The sequence below is a fragment of the Anomaloglossus baeobatrachus genome, chromosome 12 (genome assembly GCF_048569485.1).
Source record: "Anomaloglossus baeobatrachus isolate aAnoBae1 chromosome 12, aAnoBae1.hap1, whole genome shotgun sequence".
In the NCBI taxonomy this organism is placed as follows: domain Eukaryota; kingdom Metazoa; phylum Chordata; class Amphibia; order Anura; family Aromobatidae; genus Anomaloglossus; species Anomaloglossus baeobatrachus.
Window position 1 is genome coordinate 43,853,844 of NC_134364.1, and position 20,732 is coordinate 43,874,575.

General features: G+C 45.5%; 1 long non-coding RNA gene across 1 annotated transcript in view; it reads left to right on the forward strand.

Annotated features, from left to right (window-relative positions):
- The first annotated feature begins 6,250 nt into the window (after nt 1–6,250).
- The window catches only part of LOC142258082 (uncharacterized), a 32,475-nt gene continuing 17,993 nt past the window's right edge, over nt 6,251–20,732 (forward strand). The window contains exon 1 of the long non-coding RNA XR_012727706.1: nt 6,251–6,447. This is a non-coding gene — a long non-coding RNA (uncharacterized LOC142258082). The remainder of the gene's footprint in view (nt 6,448–20,732) is intronic.

Consider the following 20,732-nt stretch of genomic DNA (forward strand, 5'->3'; position numbering starts at 1 on the left):
ACTGTACTTTTACATGCAAAGTGATACTAGATTTTTTTTTATTATTATTTTTAAAAAAGTTTTTATATTTTACTTTATTTTTTTAGTCCTCTTTAGGTTCTGTTTGCATCTACTATGTATCATAGTATTATACTATACTAGTAGTATTATATTATGTATCATAGTATTGTAGTATATAGTATAAATTGTGGTCTTTTATGAAGTTTACCCTATAGCTGAGTTAAACAGGAGTACTTAGATAGTAGTCACTAGGGCCATTAGCAGCCCCGGATTCCATGTTAACCATCGTTTACTCTCTAATTTGTCGCGGAGTGCCGATGAAATGTGATGTGCATTCACTGTCAACCGCTGCATTTTAATACCACTATAAGAGCTTGAAAGTAGTATCTAAATGGTTAACAGCAGCGATCAGAGCCCAGCTCCACTTGCTGCTGTTAGATTCAGATACAATCTATGTAACATAGCCAGCATCTACCTCATATTAAGGGAATTAAGCTCTTAAACCCCCTCCACACTTGCGGACCCCAGCAATGACTACATTCTGTGCTAAGGGATTAATATAATATGAGATTTTTGTTCCATTTTAAGCACATTTATATTAGTTGGTTGGTTTAAATCTGCTTCCATTTTATTACTTCTTTTGAACTGAGGATAGCTTCATTTTATTTTTCTAGTATACTTTGTGCGGTACAGGATCCTAAAGAAGCTTCCATCCTCTACATAGAACCTAATTTACAGCTGTCAGAATATTTTTCTGATTTTTACATATAATGTGACTTGCTTTTCTGTGTTTGAGTTTCTGACTATTTTTCTTTTAATATTTGTCTTCATTATTTTTGGATGACACTGGTAAGATTTCACAACCAATTATCTTTTGTTTATTCTGTTACTTTTCTACAGTTATGGTCTCATGTTGCAGTTTTTTCCTCTTACGATGGTCTTCCAAGAACAAATTATTATTGCAATATGAGGGCAAACTGTATTATTATATTTTGTTATTAGATATGCTCTTTTTTTGTGTAATAACCCAAAATTACAAAAAAAAAAAGAAATCCTCATTTCTATTGTTTTTATATTTTGTTACTTTTTATATTAGTGGTTGGCAAGCGCTTACCATGTTGGAGCTAGCAACAACTGTTTTTTATTATATGAACAATCAGCTGAAGAGCAAAAAAGCAACGAAGTACAAAATGTCTAAAAGTTCTGGAACGATTTACAATGACCGAAGACCAACTTGTGCAAGACGTAAAGTATTCAAAGGAGCGGAGAGCCCTGACAGACATTAAAAACTGATATAAATGCAGCACTAATAGCACTCAGTGGGTTGATGAGGGGAAGCTATGAATAGGTTTGGACAGCAGAACTGGACACCCACACAGCAATACTGGAGTTTGCAAGAGATCATTGAAACCCTTCAAACTTGAGCTTATTAAAGATGACCTTTGACTTCTCTAAAATTTCAAAGCTGATGTTAAAAGTGCTGAACAGACTGTGTGCCATATGTAACATGACCTCAGCTCTTGCTTGCTGGAGCATTGATGGCTTCACTAATGAGAGGTAAAAGACTCCATTCTTCTCACTATTTTCTCCAATTCATACATATAGGAGCATATGATTGTTTTCTAGCATTTATTTTTCTTATTAATTCTGTTGCTTGTGAGGTTTTTTTACTATTATTTTACGTCTTAGATAGTTACGTTTAGTTTTCTATGTATAATTTATTGCAAAACTGAGTATTCATTAGAAAAATGTAAATATATAATATCATTGATATATTTATGCTAACTCTAAATCATATTTGGCTATATATCTATATACTGTTTTTCCAAAAATTAGCCCTCCCCAAAAATAAGTCCTAGCAGGAATTTTCAGCCCTTTCGGCATAAGGCTTAGGCTAGGTTCACATTTCCGTTGTTTTGCATCAGTCACATGCGTTGCTTGACGCTTGTGACTGATGCGTTGTACAACGGATGACAAGAATAGAATTGTCGGACTCCGTTGTAAAAGAGAGAGCGATCAGCCGATCGCTCACAGCAGCCGGCCGCCGGGTGATCAGCTGATCGTTCGGCTGCCGAGAATGTGTGCGGGGGGCGGAGTGCGGGGTGGGTGGAGCTGAGCGGGGCCATGGTGCTGAGGACGTCAGTGTCGGGGACTGCATGGCTGGGGACAGGTGAGTGAGTGTGTGTGTGTGTGTACATGTCGAGTGCGGGAGGGGGCAAAGCCGAGCGGGGAAGTGTTGGGCTCCCTGCACATGTAGCCAAGGTAAATATCAGGTAACTAAGCAAAGCACTTTGCTTGGTTACCCGATATTTACCTTGGTTACCAGCGTACACCGCTTAGCGCTGACTCCTTGCACACATAGCCAGGGTAAATATCGGGTAACTAAGCAAAGCGCATTGCTTAGTAACCCGATGTGTACCCTGGTTAAGTGTGCAGGGAGCCAGCGAGAGCATGCGCAGCAAAATCCTACGGATTGCGCTGCTCAAAAATATTACAAGCTGCGTTCCTGCCGCCTGACGGTCAGTCATTCCACGACTGATCAGTCGGGCGGAGGATGCAACGCAGCATCATCAGTCACAATCCGCCGCTCATACAAGTCTATGGGAACAACGGAATCCGCCAAACAGATTCCGTTGTTTACCAGAGCTGTGGATTGTGACTGATACAAATTGATGGAAATGTGAACCTAGCCTTAAATGTAAGCCCTCCCCCGAAAATAAGCCCTAGTCATGATTCAATAATGAAGTGTTCATACAGCTAAAAGTTAAAGATGCTGCAGGACGCTTCATTATAGAAAGAAGACACCCCCAAAAGAAAGAAGAAAGAAGACCCCACAATCATACTAACCAGATGCCGAATGGGAGGAGCTGCAGTGGAACGTACATCAACACACATCAGATCGCACACATACAAACATCAGATCGCACACCCACACAGATAAGATTATACAAACAATCACACATCAAATCGCACACACACACTCACCCCATCCGGCGATACCAATTGCTTCTGGTGGGCAGGTGAACCTGAGCCGCAGTGCGGTGGAATATATCGATGCATTCCACTGCCGAGTCCTCCATACGTTCCACTGCAGGTCCTTGTGCTCTACTGCACTACATCCAATCTTCTCCTGCTAGTCAGATGCAATTAGTATCACCGGAAAACTAACACTGCACATCACCCTGAAGACACCATCCCCACCGTCATACATGGTGGTGGCAGCATCCTGCTGTGGGGAGGTTTTTCTTCAGTAGGGGTAGGAAAGCTGGTCAGAGGTGATAGGAAGATGGATGGAGTTAAATACAGGGCAATCCTGGAGGAAAACCTTGAGACTGTGGAGTAGGTTCACCTTCCAGCAGTACAAGGACCCTAAACATACTGCCAGAGCTACAATGGAGGGTTTAGATCAAAGCATATTCATGTGTGTGAGTGGCCCAGTCACAGTGCAGATCGAAATCACATTAAAAATCTGTAACAAGACAAGATGTGGAAACGTTCACTAGGTATGAATACTTTTGCAAGGCACTATGTGTATGTTACAATAATTTCTATGCTATCTTATATCTACTAAATAGGACTTAAGCTGGGGTCACACTAAACGACAGCGACAACGACGTCGCTGTTACGTCACCATTTTCTGTGACGTAGCAGCGACCTTGTAAGTCGCTGTTATGATCGCTGCTTAGCTGTCAAACACAGCAGCCGAAGCAGCGATCATAACGACACGTGTCGCTGTGCTGCAACCTGTGCAGAGAGGAGGGAGCCGCGCACACTGAGCGCTGGCTCCCTGCTCTCCTAGCTACAGTACACATCGGGTTAATTACACGATGTGTACTGCAGCTACATGTGCAGAGAGCAGGAGCCGGCGCTGGCAGCGTGAGAGCGGCGGAGGCTGGTAACGAAGGTAAATATCGGGTAACCACCTTGGTTACCCGATGTTTACCTTGGTTACAGCTTACAACAGCTGCCAGATGCCGGCTCCTGCTCCCTACTCGCTTCATTTCGTCGCTCTCTCGCTGTCACACACAGCGATCTGTGCGTCACAGCGGGAGAGCGACGACCAAAAAATGAAGCTGGACATTCAGCAACGAGCGGCGACCTCACAGCAGGGGCCAGGTCGTTGCTGGATGTCACACACAGCAATAGCGACGGGACGTCGCTGCAACGTCACAGAAAATGGTGACGTAGCAGCGACGTCGTTGTCGTTGTCGCTGTGTGTGACACCACCTTTAGAGATTTATTTATCCAAATCTTTAGATATCTTCTTGGCATTATCTTCATTGGCATATAGATAATCCGTCAAGGGCTGATATTCTTAGTTTATTTTTAATAAACTGTAGCTTGTTAAATTTAGTTATTTATATGTAAGGCTTCAGTTCCCTGTATTCCATTATCCAGCTTATTTAACCTCTAGTACAGAAACTATATACCGTAGTCTTCTATAGGATCTTACCAATTCATCCAGCACATCAGTTGTGCCTGATTTTGTTTTAGAGCCAAACCAGAAAATGCCATTTCCAATGTTTTCTGATCTGGCTTTTGGTGCTAGACCGGTGCACAAATTTTTTTATAAGTTGTGTCCAGCTGAGGTTAAAAATAAAAAAAAAAAAATCAAACCAACTAATAAATGGAAACTCAGCATAATTAGTTGCATAATTCAAGGCATGGATTTGAAAAAGATAAATATCTATTTTTCTAAGCTAGTCCCACATCTACTGTATCTATCTATCTCTAGAAAAAAGAAAAGGAAGGCAGCACTCCAATTTTAAAGCTAAAAAATGATGTGACTGACAACGTTATAGTTCTTGCAATTTAAGAGACCTTTGTTTCAACCTAGTCTCATAACATGATGTCACAAAGGTCCTGATTCCTGAAGCAGCGTTATCATCAGGATATAAATGCTCAGGCCCCTAGGAGAATGGGGGTCCTGTGAAATTTCCCAGTTTGCTCTCCCTTCTCCTTATCCCAGTCCTGCATACCAGCCTGTCTCCTGTTCAGTTCTTTTGGACTTCTGTAATTAGGAGACCTTTGGTCACAGGACTGTGAAATCATCAAAGGTCCTTAAACCATCTTAACCTCAAAATACAGCTAGCTGTTGGGGTCTCTAAAAGAGTGAGTGCTCTGAGAAACTGTGCAGTCTGAGTCCCCTCAACAATTGCCCTCACTGTAACTAGGGCTTACTTTTGGAGTAGGGCTTATATTTCAAGCATACTGCAAAAATCCTGTAAAATCATGCTAGGGCTTATTTTCGGGGTAGGTTTTATTTTTGGGGAAACACAGTGTTTCCGCGAAAATAAGACATGGTCTTCTATTAGTTTTTGCTCCGAAAAATGGGCTAGCGCTTATTTTCTGGGGATGCCTTCTTTTTCTTCCATGAACAAAAATCCATATTTATTCTTGAACAAAAAAAATCATTATTTATTGAAATATAGTCATATCACATTCTGGAACATTAATATAACTCTCTGAACCTTGTGTGTAACACGTGTGTGTGTATCTATCTACAGTATCTATCTACGATATTTATCTATCTCTTATCTATCATCTATCTACAGTATCTATCTACGATATTTATCTATCATCTATCTACAGTAACTATCTACGATATTTATCTATCTACAGTATCTATCTACGGTATTTATTAGGCCCCCTCCACATGTCTGCGTATGTGTGTGTTCAGCGTGTGCTGTCAGTGTGCTCTCCGTGGGCTATCTGTGATAGCTCATGGAGAGCAGGAACTTCTATACTCACCTGTCCCCGGCGCTGCTGTCTCCAGCGCTGCTGCAGCTTCTGGGTCCGCAGGGCAGTGAATTTGTATGAGCATAATGAGCGGGTCTGGAAGCAAGTGACAGCAATGCCGAAGACACCAGGGCAGGAGATAGGTGAGTATAGAAAATAATGTTATTTCAAAGACATGTGTTTTCTCCAGTGCGTGTTACACTGATATCACATGGATCACATCAGTGTGCAGTCCGTGTGTCACCCGTGAGAAAAACGGACATGTTGCCATGTGGAGCACACGGACACGCATGTGCTCCACACAGACACACGTCCTTGAGAAAACAGGGATGTGTGCGCAGACCCATTGATTTTAATGGGTCTGCGTATGTCCTGTACGAATTAAAACGCACATCATATGTACCGAAATCACAGACCTGTGAAGGGGGCCTTATTGATAATCTATCTATGATATCTATCTCTTATCTATCTATCTAATCTATCTGAGTCTTTTATCTCATTATAGATTCAGAACATGGAATATTATGATGAGACCACACTTGAAATCTTCCCCTTGGCCTAATGAAATGGTAACATTGGAGGAATGTAAATATGTTGATCCCTAGAATTGGGATGGGGGTCTCTAAAACAGATACGCTGAGTGAAGCTTCAAAGGAAAGTGTTCCCATGTTATGTTGTTCTAACCCCACCGGATCAGGTTTCCTGCAGGTAAGTCTCCCTCATTATACAGTGACTGTGTGGCCTGACCTAGCTGCACACAGTTTGTGATTGTGATGGCCTGTGAGATAATACTGCAGTTACAGGATACGAAAGAACTTCTGCTACAGCATTTAGCACTTCCCAGCTGGATTTACTAAGATCTAATTCATTAGTATTGTGTATTATGGAAATTCACACAATGCACCATTACAAGTAAGATCCTTCACCCAACATCTGCAGAAAATGTTACATTCCCAATGTGGCACTAAAAATTATGTAATAATATTTCTAATAGAAGGTCTGAGGGAGTAGAGCAGCCAAAGCCGAGCTTTTTCGTGTTCTTTCAGTCCCTGTATCATGAAGCGCGCTGCGTGTAACAGTGTGTATCAGTTGGGGATAGAATATTGCTTTAACTTCCCGTTTGATCAATTTGTTAGGAAAGGATTTGTAACATTTTCTACAACCCCTAATAAAAGAGTTGTCGTGTCACAACATATTGATGACCGGTGTATGGGATAGGTCATCAGTCACAGATCGGTGGGGCTATAATACCCGGCACCCCCATCAATCAGATGTTATTTGCTCCGGTAGTGGCCAGATGATAACACATGGAATTGAGTTGCAAAGTACAGCTCTATTTATTGTGGAGAAAAAATCCAGCATCTCGTCCGGTTGAAGTAAAATTAAAACCAACTTTATTCCATATTCTTTAAAAAAATTCCAAAAAAGGGGGAAGTCATAAAACACTACAAGGTGCACTTTTGTAGAAGACGCTTACGCGTTTGGACTACATGTCCTTACTCATAACGATGAGTCAGGACATGTAGTCCGAAACGCGTAAGCGTCTTCTACAAAAGTGCACCTTGTATGGTTTTATGACTTCCCCCTTTTTTGGAATTTTTTAAAGAACATGGAATAAAGTTGGTTTTAATTATACTTCAACCAGACGAGATGCTGGATTTTTTCTCCATTCTCCATAAATATGTCCTTTGGATTGCCTGGTATCCTTAATTGCACCGCCCGGTCTTAATTGGGCTCAGAGAACCACACGAAAGGAGACGGGGTGAACTGATATAAAAAGCACTGTTTTCTAAATAACAGCTCTATTTATTGTGTAGTGGCCTCTGCCGAGTACAGCAGAACAGATCCTAAAAGGAGCTGATGTGACCTGCTCTGCGTTCCTCTGCTCTGCACTGCACAATGACTGGAGTTGCGCTTTGTAGCTCCGCTCAAATGGTTTACATCCGACGACCAAATAGTTGCAGATTTGCGGTCGAACACCCAAACTCTGATATTAACAATCTATCCTATGAATAGGTCATTGATATGTTGTCATGGCTGTTCTGATCCAATTTATTAGGATTCCTATTGCTCTATTGTTTACCACTAGTGATGGGTGAGATTGGGCTGGCCATGACAGGATTTGATGTGGTGGTCCTTCATCCACACATTGATGGACCTAGCTGTGTTGCATGACGCATTGTCCTGCTGGAAAAAACAGTCCTCAGAGTTGGGGAACATTGCCTGAGCAGCAGGAAGCAACTGTTTTTCCAGGATAACCTTGTATTGGGCTTTCCTTCACAAAATTTAATCTGCCCAATTTCTAGAGTAAGCTAATCTTCTCTGATGAGTCTATTTTTCAGCTTTGCCCAACACCTGGCCATCTAATGGTCACACGGAGACCAGGAAAGTGTACAAGCCACAGTGTCTTGCACCATCTGTGAAATTTGGTGAAGGATTGGTGATTATCTTCAGCAAGGCTGGAATTGGGCAAATTAAACTTTGCGAAGGACGTATTAAGAAGGCTGCATAAAAGGTTATCCTGGAAAAACAGTTGCTTCCTTCTGCTCATGCAATATTCCCCAACTCCGAGGACTGGTTTTTCCAGCACGACAATGCGCCATGCCACACAGCTAGGTCAATGAATGTGTGGATGAAGGACCGCCACATCAAAACCCTGTCATGGCCAACCCAATCTCTAGACCTCAACCCCATTGAAAACCTCTGGAATGTAATCAAGAGGAAAATGGATAGTCACAAGCATCAGACAATGAAGAACTGCTTACATTTTTGCTCCAGGAGTGGCATAAGGTCACCCAAAAGCAGTGTGAAAGACTGGTGGAAAGCAGCCAAGACTCATGAAAGCTGTGATTAAAAATCATGGTTATTCCACAAAATAGATTTCTGAACTCTTCCTGAGTTAAAGCATTATTAGTATTGTTGTTTCTAAATGATTATGAACTTGTTTTCTTTGCATTATTTGAGGTCTCAAAGCAATGCATTTTTTTGTTATTTTGACCATCTCTCATTTTCAGAAAATAAATACAAAATTTATTGGAAATTCGGAGACGTTGTCAGTAGTTTATAGAATAAAAGAACAATTTACATTTTCTCAAAAATATACCTATAAAAGAGAAAAATCAGAAAAACTAACAATTTTGCAGTGGAGTCTTAATTTTTACCAAAGCTGTAGAACTACAAAAAAATATGAACCCAAGTTATCACCAAGTTTCTGGATAGCGGAAGGATTATATAGAATGCTGTTCTAATATAGTTAGTTCTTATTTTTACAATTTATTATTTGAAAAAGTTTATCCCTTAGGATTTTTTTGTTGGAGTTTCCATTATCAAATATATTGGAGCCGATTCATCAAAACAGTTTTTTCCCATATAAGTGATATGCCCTCCCCGTAATGCATTTGGTGCATCCTTCAATGGTGCCACATGCCAAAAACAAACATCTACTCTTTGTACTAGCTGGAGCACATTTCTGGTAAAATTTGCATCACTTTCAGGTATAGATAATTTTTAGGGATGATCAAATACCTCAAATATTCGGCAACACCCATATTCGCCGAATAGGTCGCCGCTATTCGACTATTTGCGACTATTCGATGCGCAATGTAAGTCTATGGGAAACCCGAATAGTTGCCGAATAGCAACTATTCGGGCTTACCATAGACTAAAGGGGGCTTTACACGCTACGACATCGCTAATGCAAACTTGTTGGGGTCACGGAATTGGTGACGCACATCTGGCTGCATTAGCGATGCCGTTGCATGTGACACCTATGAGCGATTTTGCATAGTTGCAAAAACGTGCAAAATCGCTCATTGGTGACATGGGGGTCCATTCTCAAAAATCGTTACTGCAGCAGTAACGAGGTTGTTCCTTGTTCCTGCAGCAGCACACATCGCTCAGTGTGACACCGCAGGAACGAGGAAGCTCTCCTTGCCTGCCTCCCGGCCGCTATGCGGAAGGAAGGAGGTGGGCGGGATGTTCGTCCCGCTCATCTCCGCCCCTCCGCTTCTATTGGGCGGCGGTTCAGCGACGCAGCTGTGACGTCGCTGTGACGCTGAACGAACCGCCCCCTTAGAAAGGAGGCGGTTCGCCGGTCACAGCGACGTCGCCGGGCAGGTAAGTATGTGTGACATGTCTGGGCGATGTTGTGCTGCACGGGCAGCGATTTGCCCGTGTCGCACAACAGATGGGGCGGGTACCCACGCTAGTGATATCGGTACCGATATCGCAGCGTGAAAAGCGGCCTTTACATTGCGCATCAAATAATCGCATAGCGGCGACCTATTCGTCGGATATTCACGAAGCCAAATATTGCCGAATATTTGTGATATTCGATCATCCCTATTAACTTTTTGTCAGGCCACGGTTAACCCTGTCCCTTTCTGTAAGCTCCACCTTCTTAAAAGAGGCTGGGCAGTTGTAAAACCGCAAAAAAAAAAAAAAAAAAAAAATCACAAAATTTTAGTGCAACTTCATTTGTGTATTTTAGAGAAAAATATGTGACTTATCTGGCAGAAAAGTGTCGTAAATGGAATGAAGAATTTCCACATTGTGTATTTTGGTTTATGTGTCGGTCAGCTCTTCTTACATCTCTGTTAGTAAATTCTTGTTCTCTCATGTTGTTTCTTTATTATTATTTAGCCTTAAAAATGAAGAATAAAATCACAACTGCGTGTGACCGTTGACTGTGTCAAAGGGGTGTTGTCCCTGCACAATTAACAGTGATTTTATGTTCTCTTGCCATCTGGTCCTGAAGAAGGAAGGGGTGCCTTCCGAAACGCGTAGACCTGTAATTGGAATAAAAGGCAACATTGATCTAACAGCTTAATGTTGGTTGTCATTGGCGCGGCTTGAAAACCCTCATCCTATTGCTCTCTGTTATCTGCCAAACCGAGGGACCGCTGCTGTGACTCTGGATTAATCTACACACATGCTGATATAGGAGTTGTGACTGTCACAACCCCTATAGGTGAGTAATATCTCCCCTTCTTTTCCTCCCAATGTTATTTGGGTAAGACCCTATTGCGCTTCTTTCCTCCACAGTTTTTTTATCTTGTCCCTGCACAATTGACATTTTCACAACTTATTGGACAGTGCCTTAGGGGCACTTTGCACACTGCGACATCGCAGGTGCGATGTCGGTGGGGTCAAATTGAAAATGACGCACTTCCGGCATCGCATGCGACATCGCAGTGTGTAAAGGCTGGATGATACGATTAACGAGCGCAAAAGCGTCGTAATCGTATCATCGGTGCAGCGTCGGCGTAATCCATGATTACGCTGACGCGACGGTCCGATGTTGTTCCTCGCTCCTGCGGCAGCACACATCGCTGTGTGTGAAGTCGCAGGAGCGAGGAACGTCTCCTACCGGCCTCACTGCGGCTTCCGTAGGATATGCGGAAGGAAGGAGGTGGGCAGGATGTTTACATCCTGCTCATCTCCGCCCCTCCGCTCTGATTGGCCGCCTGCCGTGTGACGTCGCAGTGACGCCGCACGACCCGCCCCCTTAACAAGGAGGCGGGTCGCCGGCCACAGGGACGTCGCACGGCAGGTGAGTGTGTGTGTGAAGCTGGCGTAGCGATAACTTTCGCTACGCCAGCTATCACCACATATCGCTGCTGCGACGGGGGCGGGCACTATCGCACTCGGCATCGCAGCATCGGGCTGCGATGTCGTAGTGTGCAAAGCCCGCCTTAGTGTGTAGGGATAGACCCCCAGTTGGAAAAACCAAGATGTCAATTTATTAAAACATTTCGAAGAAGAATAATAGAGGAACAGTAAAAAACTGAGTTATAAGAAAAGACTTGGAAGATTTTTATTTAAAGTGGACCTTTTGTTGGAAATTTTTTAATTGAAATGGAATATGCCTCTAAGGGTATGTGCGCACGTTGCTTTTTACCTGCTTTTTTACCTGCTTTTTTGCTGCTTTTTCTTCTGCGCTGTTTAATGCCAAAATGGATGTGTTCTTCTATTCAAGCAAAGTCTATGGGAATTTGGGTTTCTTGTTCACACTATGTTGTTCAAAATGCTGCCTTTTTGTGGCAGAACTTTGGTCAAAAACTCAGCTTTGCAGTGCAAAACCCAAATGGCAAAAACAATTGACATGTTGCTTCTTTGAAAAGCTGAGTTTTTGACCAAAGTTCTGCCACAAAAAGGCAGCATTTTGAACAACATAGTGTGAACAAGAAACCCAAATTCCCATAGACTTTGCTTGAATAGAAGAACACATCCATTTTGGCATTAAACAGCGCAGAAGAAAAAGCAGCAAAAAAGCAGGTAAAAAGCAGGTAAAAAGCAACGTGCGCACATACCCTTATTGTCACTGTTCTACTGATTCTGGAGCAGTTCTTCTTTTTTGTGTTTTTCTATTCCCAAGTTATGATTCCTGGTAATAAAGATACAAATTTCCTTATAACCAACTAGTTTACTTCCGTGCGGGCGTTTGCTTTTACTCCTCTATGATAGAAGTTCTGGGATATATGCCCAGTCGGTTGAAAGGAAAATTTGCACCATTATTACCAGAGGGCAAAAGTTTGGAATGGAGGAGAACAAAAAAAAAAAAAAAGAAAACCTTCCTGAAGATGGAAGATACAAGTATACTGTAAAATTAACTTATCAGGGAAGGCTTTAAAATACAGGCTTTACTGCAATATCTTTATCTTTAAACGGGGCAGAAAATGTGAAGCTCCTAAGCTCCGGTGCAAAGTCCGTGCCAGGGTCATTGCACTAATATATTCTATATATTAGTGTTGTTATATTTCGGAGAGGGTGATTAGGCCATTTTAGACACAAGGCCTTAGGACTTCCTCCACATATTTTTTATTCCAGAGAGGGATAAAAAAGGTTATTCCCATTTCTGCCTTTCATCGCTGTAAGGGGAATAACTGCTTCTAGGTCCTGACCAACTGATAAGGACTTACCAAAACAACTGGGCACAGCTGGGTTACATTTTATGCACAGCTCCCATAGAAATGAATGGGATTTACACCAATAACTTCTGAAAATTCATTAATTTCTATAAAAGTTAGGCAACTAATAGGGATGAGCGAACCCGAACGGTAAAATTTGGGGTTCCTGCCGGACACCTAGTGTCAAATGTCGAACTCCAAACACGGTCTTCTAAACAGAAGTCCCTGTTACTAACAGTGCAGCCAATCAACAAGCCTTTTATCTTTGGACACTTCCAGGCCCTCACAGCCATGACATGTATTGGCATGGCTATGATTGTCCGGCACACCACATGACCCGGTCTTTATAAAGGCCGGATAACTGGTTGCGCCGCCATTCTGAGAACTTCTGAGCCTGGTGCAGATTGCCCTAATTCTGCCTGGTGCATATTGTCCTAATGGCCTGGTGCATACTGCTGTAATACGGCCTGGTGCATACTGCTGTAATACAGCCTGGTGCATACTGCTGTAATACAGCCTGGTGCATACTGCTGTAATACAACCTCGTGCATACTGCTGTAATACAACCTCGTGCATACTGCTATAAGGCTGTGTGCACACGTTGCGTTTTTTACCACGGAAACGCTGCGTTTAGAACCGCAGCGTTTCAGTGGCAAATTGCATGCGTTCAGCTTTCCCAGCAAAGTGTATGAGAAAGCCGAAAAATCAGTGCACAAGCTGCATTTCCAAACGCAGCGTTTTGGATGCCAAAAATCGGTGCGGAAAGAAAAGCAGCATGTCACTTCTTTTGTGCGTTGTGGCTGCGTTCTCTCCCCCACTGAAACCAATGATGTGGGTCAGAACCCAGCTACACCGCAATGAGCTGCTTTTTTGCTGCGGTCCGCGGGCTTTGTCGGCATACAGAACGCAGGCATTTACCTGGAAGTGAGGTCAAGAGGTTTCCTGTTGACCTCACTTCCTGGCAAAGTTCAAGAAAGCCCCCGGTGTCGCCAAAGTGCCCGCCCTGACCCCCAATCCCCCTCCCGAAAATCCAACATGGCCGCGCACACAGCAGCGCACCGGCCGCCCTACTCCTCTGTTTCTGTCGCATGTGCAATAACATGCGACAGAAAACTGCTCCCCAGGCCATGCCAGGTCACCCCCTATTCCCCCCGGTGTCCTCCGGTGTCCCCCGGTAACCCCCGTACCTGTCACAGCGCTGATCCCCCGCGGCCCCCTCCTTCACAGTGCGCGCCGGTCACATGTGCCGAGCAGCTGACAGCTTCCTGTGTTCAGTGTGAGCTGCGCTAGCTGCTGCTGCTCGGCACTGTGCAGCTGTGACCCGGGGAGAGTGGGTGCAGATTCTTTGCACCCACTCTCCTCAAATGGAGGGTCTGCACTACTAGAAAATGGGGGACACGTACCCTGAGCGTGCCCCCCATATTCTAGAAGGTCCAGAGGCGACGTGGGACGTCAAAAATGGATACTGCGGACCCATTTTTTTTTCTTTTCAATAAATTGGTCAAAGAGGGAATGTTTTTGGGGAGTGTTTTTTCAAATAAATTTTTTTTGGTTGTCAATTTTTTTTGCTATAACTGTCAATTAGTTATGTCGGGTATCAAATAGACGCCGTGACATCACTAATTACTGGGCTTGATGCCAGGTGACATTACACATCTGGTATCAACCCCATATATTACCCCGTTTGCCACCGCACCAGGGCGCGGGATGAGTTGGGGCGAAGCGCCAGGATTGGCGCATCTAATGGATGCGCCACTTCTGGGGCGGTTGCGGCCTGCTATTTTTAGGCTGGGAAGAGTCCAATAACCATGGCTCTTCCCACCCTGAGAATACCAGACCCCAGCTGTCAGCTTCACCTTAGCTGGTGATCTAATTTGGGGGGGACCCCACGTTTTTTTTTTTTTATTATTTATAAATAAATTAAAAAAAAGCAGCTTGGGGAGCCCTCCAAATTGATCTCCAGAGAAGATGAAGCTGTCAGCTGTGGTTTGCAGGCTACAGCTGTCTGCTTTACCCTGACTGGCTATCAAAAATAGGGGGGACCCCATGTCATTTATTTTAATAAATTTTTTTTTGGGCTAAATACAAGGCTAGGCACCCTTTAGTGCCACATGATGAAAGGCACTAAAGGGCGCCAGCTTAGAATATGCAGGGGGGGTGGGACGTTATATATATGTTTGACATCCATTGACACATTTTAGGCTGTGTGCCCACAATCAGGGTTTGCAGCGTTATGGGCGCAGAGTGTTTTCCCTGCGTCCATAATGCTGCGTTGTGCAGTAGAAGCACAGTGGAAGGAATTTTAGAAATCCCGTGCCCACTGTGCTTCTCTTCTCTGCAGCATAAACTGACCTGCGGCGTGGCTTCCTGAGACTCAGCATGTCAATTTATGCTGCGGAGACAAGAGTGTTCTCTGCAGGTAGCATAGAGCTCCACAGCAGCCTGAACCCAAATTGTGGGCATAGGCAGCTGCGTTCTCCCGTGGACAACACTCACATCTCTGCAGGAAGGCTGGCACTGTGTACTGGATGTACTGTGGCACTGTCACTGGATCATGTGGTCAAAAACGCACCTGAAGAAAACGCATGGAAAACGCACGAAAAACGCATGCGTTTTTGATGCGTTTTTTCCCAAAACGCATTGTTTACAATTCTCCCCTCTGCCAGAGGGTGCGTTTTTTTCCGCGCTGAAAAAAACGCAACGTGTACACATAGCCTTATACAGCCTGGTGCATACTGCCCTAATACACCCTGGTGGATACTGCCCTAATACAGCCTGGTGCATATTGTGTTAATACAGCATACGGACCTTATACAGCCTGGTGCATAGTGTCCTATACAGCCTGGTGCATCCTGCCCTAATACAGCTTGGTGCATACTGCCCTAATACAGCCTGGTGCATACTGCCCTAATGCAGCCTGGTTCATACTGCCCTAATGCAGCCTGGTGCATACTGCCCTAATGCAGCCTGGTGCATACTGCCCTAATGCAGCCTGGTGCATACTGCCCTAATGCAGCCTGGTGCATACTGCCCTAATGCAGCCTGGTGCATCCTGCCCTAATACAGCCTGGTGTATACTGCCCTAATACAGCCTGGTGCATACTGCCCTAATACAGCCTGGTGCATACTGCCCTAATACAGCCTGATGCATACTGCCCTAATACAGCCTGGTGCATACTGCCCTAATACAGCCTGGTGCATACTGCCCTAATGCAGCCTGGTGCATCCTGCCCTAATACAGCCTGGTGTATACTGCCCTAATACAGCCTGGTGCATACTGCCCTAATACAGCCTGGTGCATACTGCCCTAATACAGCCTGATGCATACTGCCCTAATACAGCCTGATGCATACTGCCCTAATACAGCCTGGTGTATACTGCCCTAATACAGCCTGGTGTATACTGCCCTAATACAGCCTGGTGCATACTGCCCTAATACAGCCTGGTGCATACTGCCCTAATACAGCCTGATGCATACTGCCCTAATACAGCCTGGTGCATACTGCCCTAATACAGCCTGGTGCATACTGCCCTAATACAACTTGGTGTATGCTGCCCTAGTACAGCGTGGTTGCCTACTGCCCTAACAGCCTCGTGCAGATCACCCTAATACAACCTGGTGCATACTGCCCTAATACAGCCTGGTGCATCCTGCTCTAATACAGCCTGGTGCAGACTAACCTAATACAGCCTGGTGCATCCTGCTCTAATACAGCCTGGTGCAGACTAACCTAATACAGCCTGGTGCATAGTGCCCTAATACAGCCTCTTCTCTACTGAGAATTTTGTTCAGGGGAAAAACATGAGTAGAGCATTAAATAGGGGTCATGGAAGAGGCTGTGGTGATGCTGGTGGTGCTCTTGCAGGGAGAGGACATGGTCAATCTGTGTCTGCTACGTGTCCAAATGCAAATCAAAAAAGTCTGTGGAGCCTCTGTAAAGCTGGGTTTACACACTGCAACATCGCAAAGGACATCGCTGTAACGTCACCGGTTTTGTAACGCAATAGCGACCTCCCTAAGTCTCTGTTAAGTCTCTGGTGAGTGTTCAAACAGGCAAACCTGGCCAACAACGCAACAGCGATCCGGACCTGCAGAGCGACCTAGCTGGTTGTTGGGGACGTTGATAAGCAGCCTTTTGAAAGGGAAGTTGCTAACAAAGTCGCTGCAAAGTCTTCACACACTGAAACTTCATGCTGCACAGCGGGAAACAAAGGACCTAGGAATGGTCCTGAACGATTTGTAACGATTACAACTTCACAGCAGGGGCCGGGTCGCTGATAGGTTTCACACACTGCAACATCGCAAACAACATCGCTATTGCGTCACAAAACCGGTGACGTTACAGCGATGTCGTTTGAGATGTTGCAGTGTGTAAACCCAGCTTTAGGAGTCTCGACACAGAAACCAGCCAGATATCCCTCCAGGAAGGACCCAGCCAAGGAGTGGCTCTTTTTAGGAGACCACCATAACCACCATATTAAGTGGCCCTTTAAGTCAATATCCAACTTTTTGACAAGGTTAAAGATATGACCAGGGAAATACCAAGGCCAGGTATCCATCCACAGACAGCTGTTTCGGGGTATTGCCCCTGTGGAGTAGGATTGTGGCCAGGTGGGAGCAATGCCTAGTAGACCAGCAAGACAAAACAATCACTGATCTCGGGGAGACCAGCCAGAGAAAACACTACCAGCAGCCTGTGAGGGCGCTCAATACAGTGAAATCCTAGGTGCATTGTTCCCTGGGAAATATGCAAATCAAAAAAGTCTGTGGAGCCTCTGTTAGGAGTCTCGACACAGAAACCAGCCAGATATCCCTCCGGGAAGGACCCAGCCAAGGAGTGGCTCTTTTTAGGAGACCACCATAACCACCATAACCATACTTTTTTGGGTGCAAAGAATGAGGAGAGCATCAAATAGGGGACGTGGCCGTGATGCTGCTACTGCTGGTGATGTTGGTGGAGTTGCTGCAGGCAGATGACGAGGTAGATCTGTGCCTGATACACGCCCAAATGAAACAAAATCCTCTTTTACACACAGGTGACAGAATGTTCTGCATATTTTCGTAGGCCCGAGTACTATTGTACGAATCGTGAGGACAGAGCAAGTAGAGGTAGTTTTAGATTGGATGGCTGAGAGTGCCTCCAGTTCCTCTTACACTCGTTTTGCTTCCTTTTTCAGCTCCCTAGCACTTACTACAACCAATTTACAGCCATTTTAAAGCAAAGAAGTTTGGGTCTCCATTAACCTTTATGGGATTCGGGGTGAGGGTAAAAGTTCGAGAACTGAAGAGAACTTTTTACTAAAGTCTGGATGAACATGGCAAACCTGAACATCCATGGGTCCGCTCATCCCTAGCAACTAAACAGTGCAGCTGTGCGTGGCTTGGGTTTCGTAGTTAATCCCATCTTTGCTTTTCATGGCTAAGATGGCAATAACTGGAGGAGATAAGCGAACCCCAGGACAGGATTGTTGTTCAGTGTTTGTACCGAAAACACAGACTTTACAAAAAAAACTGAGTTCAAGTTCAGAGATTAGGTGCTTTACATATGCAAACCATTCGCTCGAGAATCACTGTGCTCGGCCCAGTGCGAGCTGCTTGCAGTGTTTGAACGGCTCACACTGGTGGTAACAACAGCATGATCGGACGTAGTGCGCACAAAAAAAAATTACCCACCTGCCCCCAGAAGTGTTCTGTTTATGGCTGGCGGCATGTGGGAAGAGACCCGAACTGACCAATTAGTGACTTTCATTGGGATTGAAGTCAAGTCCTGGTCCCAAACCAAACTTTTTTAAAAGTCTGGCTGCAGCTGCCAAACCCAACTTCCACAGGTCCACTTGTCTCTAGCAATTATCCTTTAAATTAAGAGTGGGTGAGCTGCCTTGAATAGGCATAGTATTCAGCACTGCCAGGCTCCTGTCTCTATAGTCGGTGGTAACACCTATCTCAGGATATGCCAGACCCAGTCTCTGGCTATGCTGACTGTGGAGACACGGGGGTCAGTGGGTGCTCTCGTCCACTAAAACCCGCCGCCTTTAGAAAGACAGCGTGGCTCAGGGCTCATCCCAACTGAACGCCGGCCTCCTTAACCGTGGGCGTAACACTACTCAGACAACACAGGATGAGGGAACCACAATAATTAGACTTTATTGGATCCCCAAACAATTAACGGCACATGACACATAACCAGCAAAACACACAAATGTAACAGGCAACAGAGTCTCACCCTTCCGCTGGCTCACCAGGGATTTAGAATGTCCTTGCCTCAGAGGTTCCAGGGCCGCTTACTCCAATCCAGCAGCACCCCGCTTTTGGCGGGCACCCACCGAGAAAGGAATAGCGCCAGAGTTAGGAAGCTGGCTGAGGTCTGCAAAGTCTGTTCCAGGTGACTGAACTGTCCCAACCTGAGTGTCCTCCTTAGGTAGTCCTGTATGATGATACAATCCTGGCAGCCGGAGTCGAAATCCCTAGGCTGTGGATATGGTCTCCAACCGGAACCGGAGTCCCTAGATTGAAGCCATAAGATATCCTGATCCTCTAGTCAGCTCCAAAGAGCTTAGACTGGATCCATCAACAACCACCTGGTGGCTTAAAGAAATCCCTTTTATAGCCACAGCCTTCCACTTAGATACACTGCGTCCTCATCGATTGGTTGGACAAGATCGCCTCTCCCATTGGATGAATCTCAAGCTGCATAGACAATGTTCATCCAAAGGATGTCTACAGAAAGACTGAGGATATACATGTAGTCTGGAAGTCACAGACTAGATAATGGCTACTAAGGTAATTTACATTAGATTAGCAATACACAACTACATTACAATGAATGCTCAGAGGGGCCTGGCAGACACAATGGTTTAGCAAACATGAGTTAACAAAAACTTCAATACTAAACTCCCAAGAGTCTTGTAGAAACAATGAGGGCTTATCCCCCATCTATACACACAGAAGAACAATAGTCTGGCTGAATTTTAAGAAACTTTAACCCATGCTAGGCATTGGGTGTCCATGTCGTCACACTGACCCCTGGATATGTTGATCTCGGGATACATTGATCCCTGGATATGCCAGTGTCGCGGGCGGGGAGGGGACGCTGCGCTTACCACGCTCGGGTCCGGCGCTGCTGCTTTGCTTGCTGCTCGGTGGCTCGAGCGGTGGGCCGGATCCGGGGACTCGAGCGGCGCTCCTCGCCCTTGAGTGAAAAGGGGAATGGTTTTGGGGATTTATTGTCCGTGACGCCACCCACGGTTGTGGTGAGGTTGTGACACCACCGCTGCTCTGGACGGGGATCCCGGGAGCGATGACAGGGAGCAGCTTGGATGTTGTTTTTCCCCTCTGTGGGTAGGGGGGCTGGTTGTCCCGGGGCCCGGTGAGGGAGGAATGGCAGGTGGGTTACGGGGCCTGGTGAGGTGCAGGGTCGCGGGGGCAGTGCGGTGCCGCACGGCACGCTGGTACTCACTCAGCCAATGATGAATGCAAAGTCTCCGGTAAAACAAACGGCTGGATGGACGGGTCCCACAGACGGCTGCGGTGGTTCTTCTCCCGGTAGGTTGGCGGCGACTGCCTTTCCCTGCACCTCTGTTATGTTCTCGGTTCTGGTGGCTTCCCACCGGTAACCCGCTCCCCAGCTTGGATGGATGCTGAGGGAGCCCCCTTTTGCCCGCAGTCTCTGGCCCTGGGAACTGTAGCCTTGGCGGTGACTGTATTTCCCTTCACGGTTTGATTGCCTTCAATTGGGTCTTGACTGCTGGGAAACCCTGGAGGTTCCCTTCGCTAACGGATTTGACCGGTTTTACGGCGACTCCAAGCCTGGTCGGGGTCCGTAGGCCCTGCCGAATGGTGCTGGCTTCTCTTCGCTCCCCGATCCGGTACCGGCGGGCCACCACCCGTCCCCGGTCCTTACAGTTCACATGAATCAGCCCCTCCTGCAGACGGTCACCACCGTCTGCCAACCTTGCTGTATGTGCCCGGGCCACGCACCCGGACACGGTTAGTCTGCTCCGCTACCACTTCACTCCTTCACTCCTCAAACTCACTCACTACTCTCTCTTCCTTTTCCCACCTCCAGGACTGTGAACTCCTCGGTG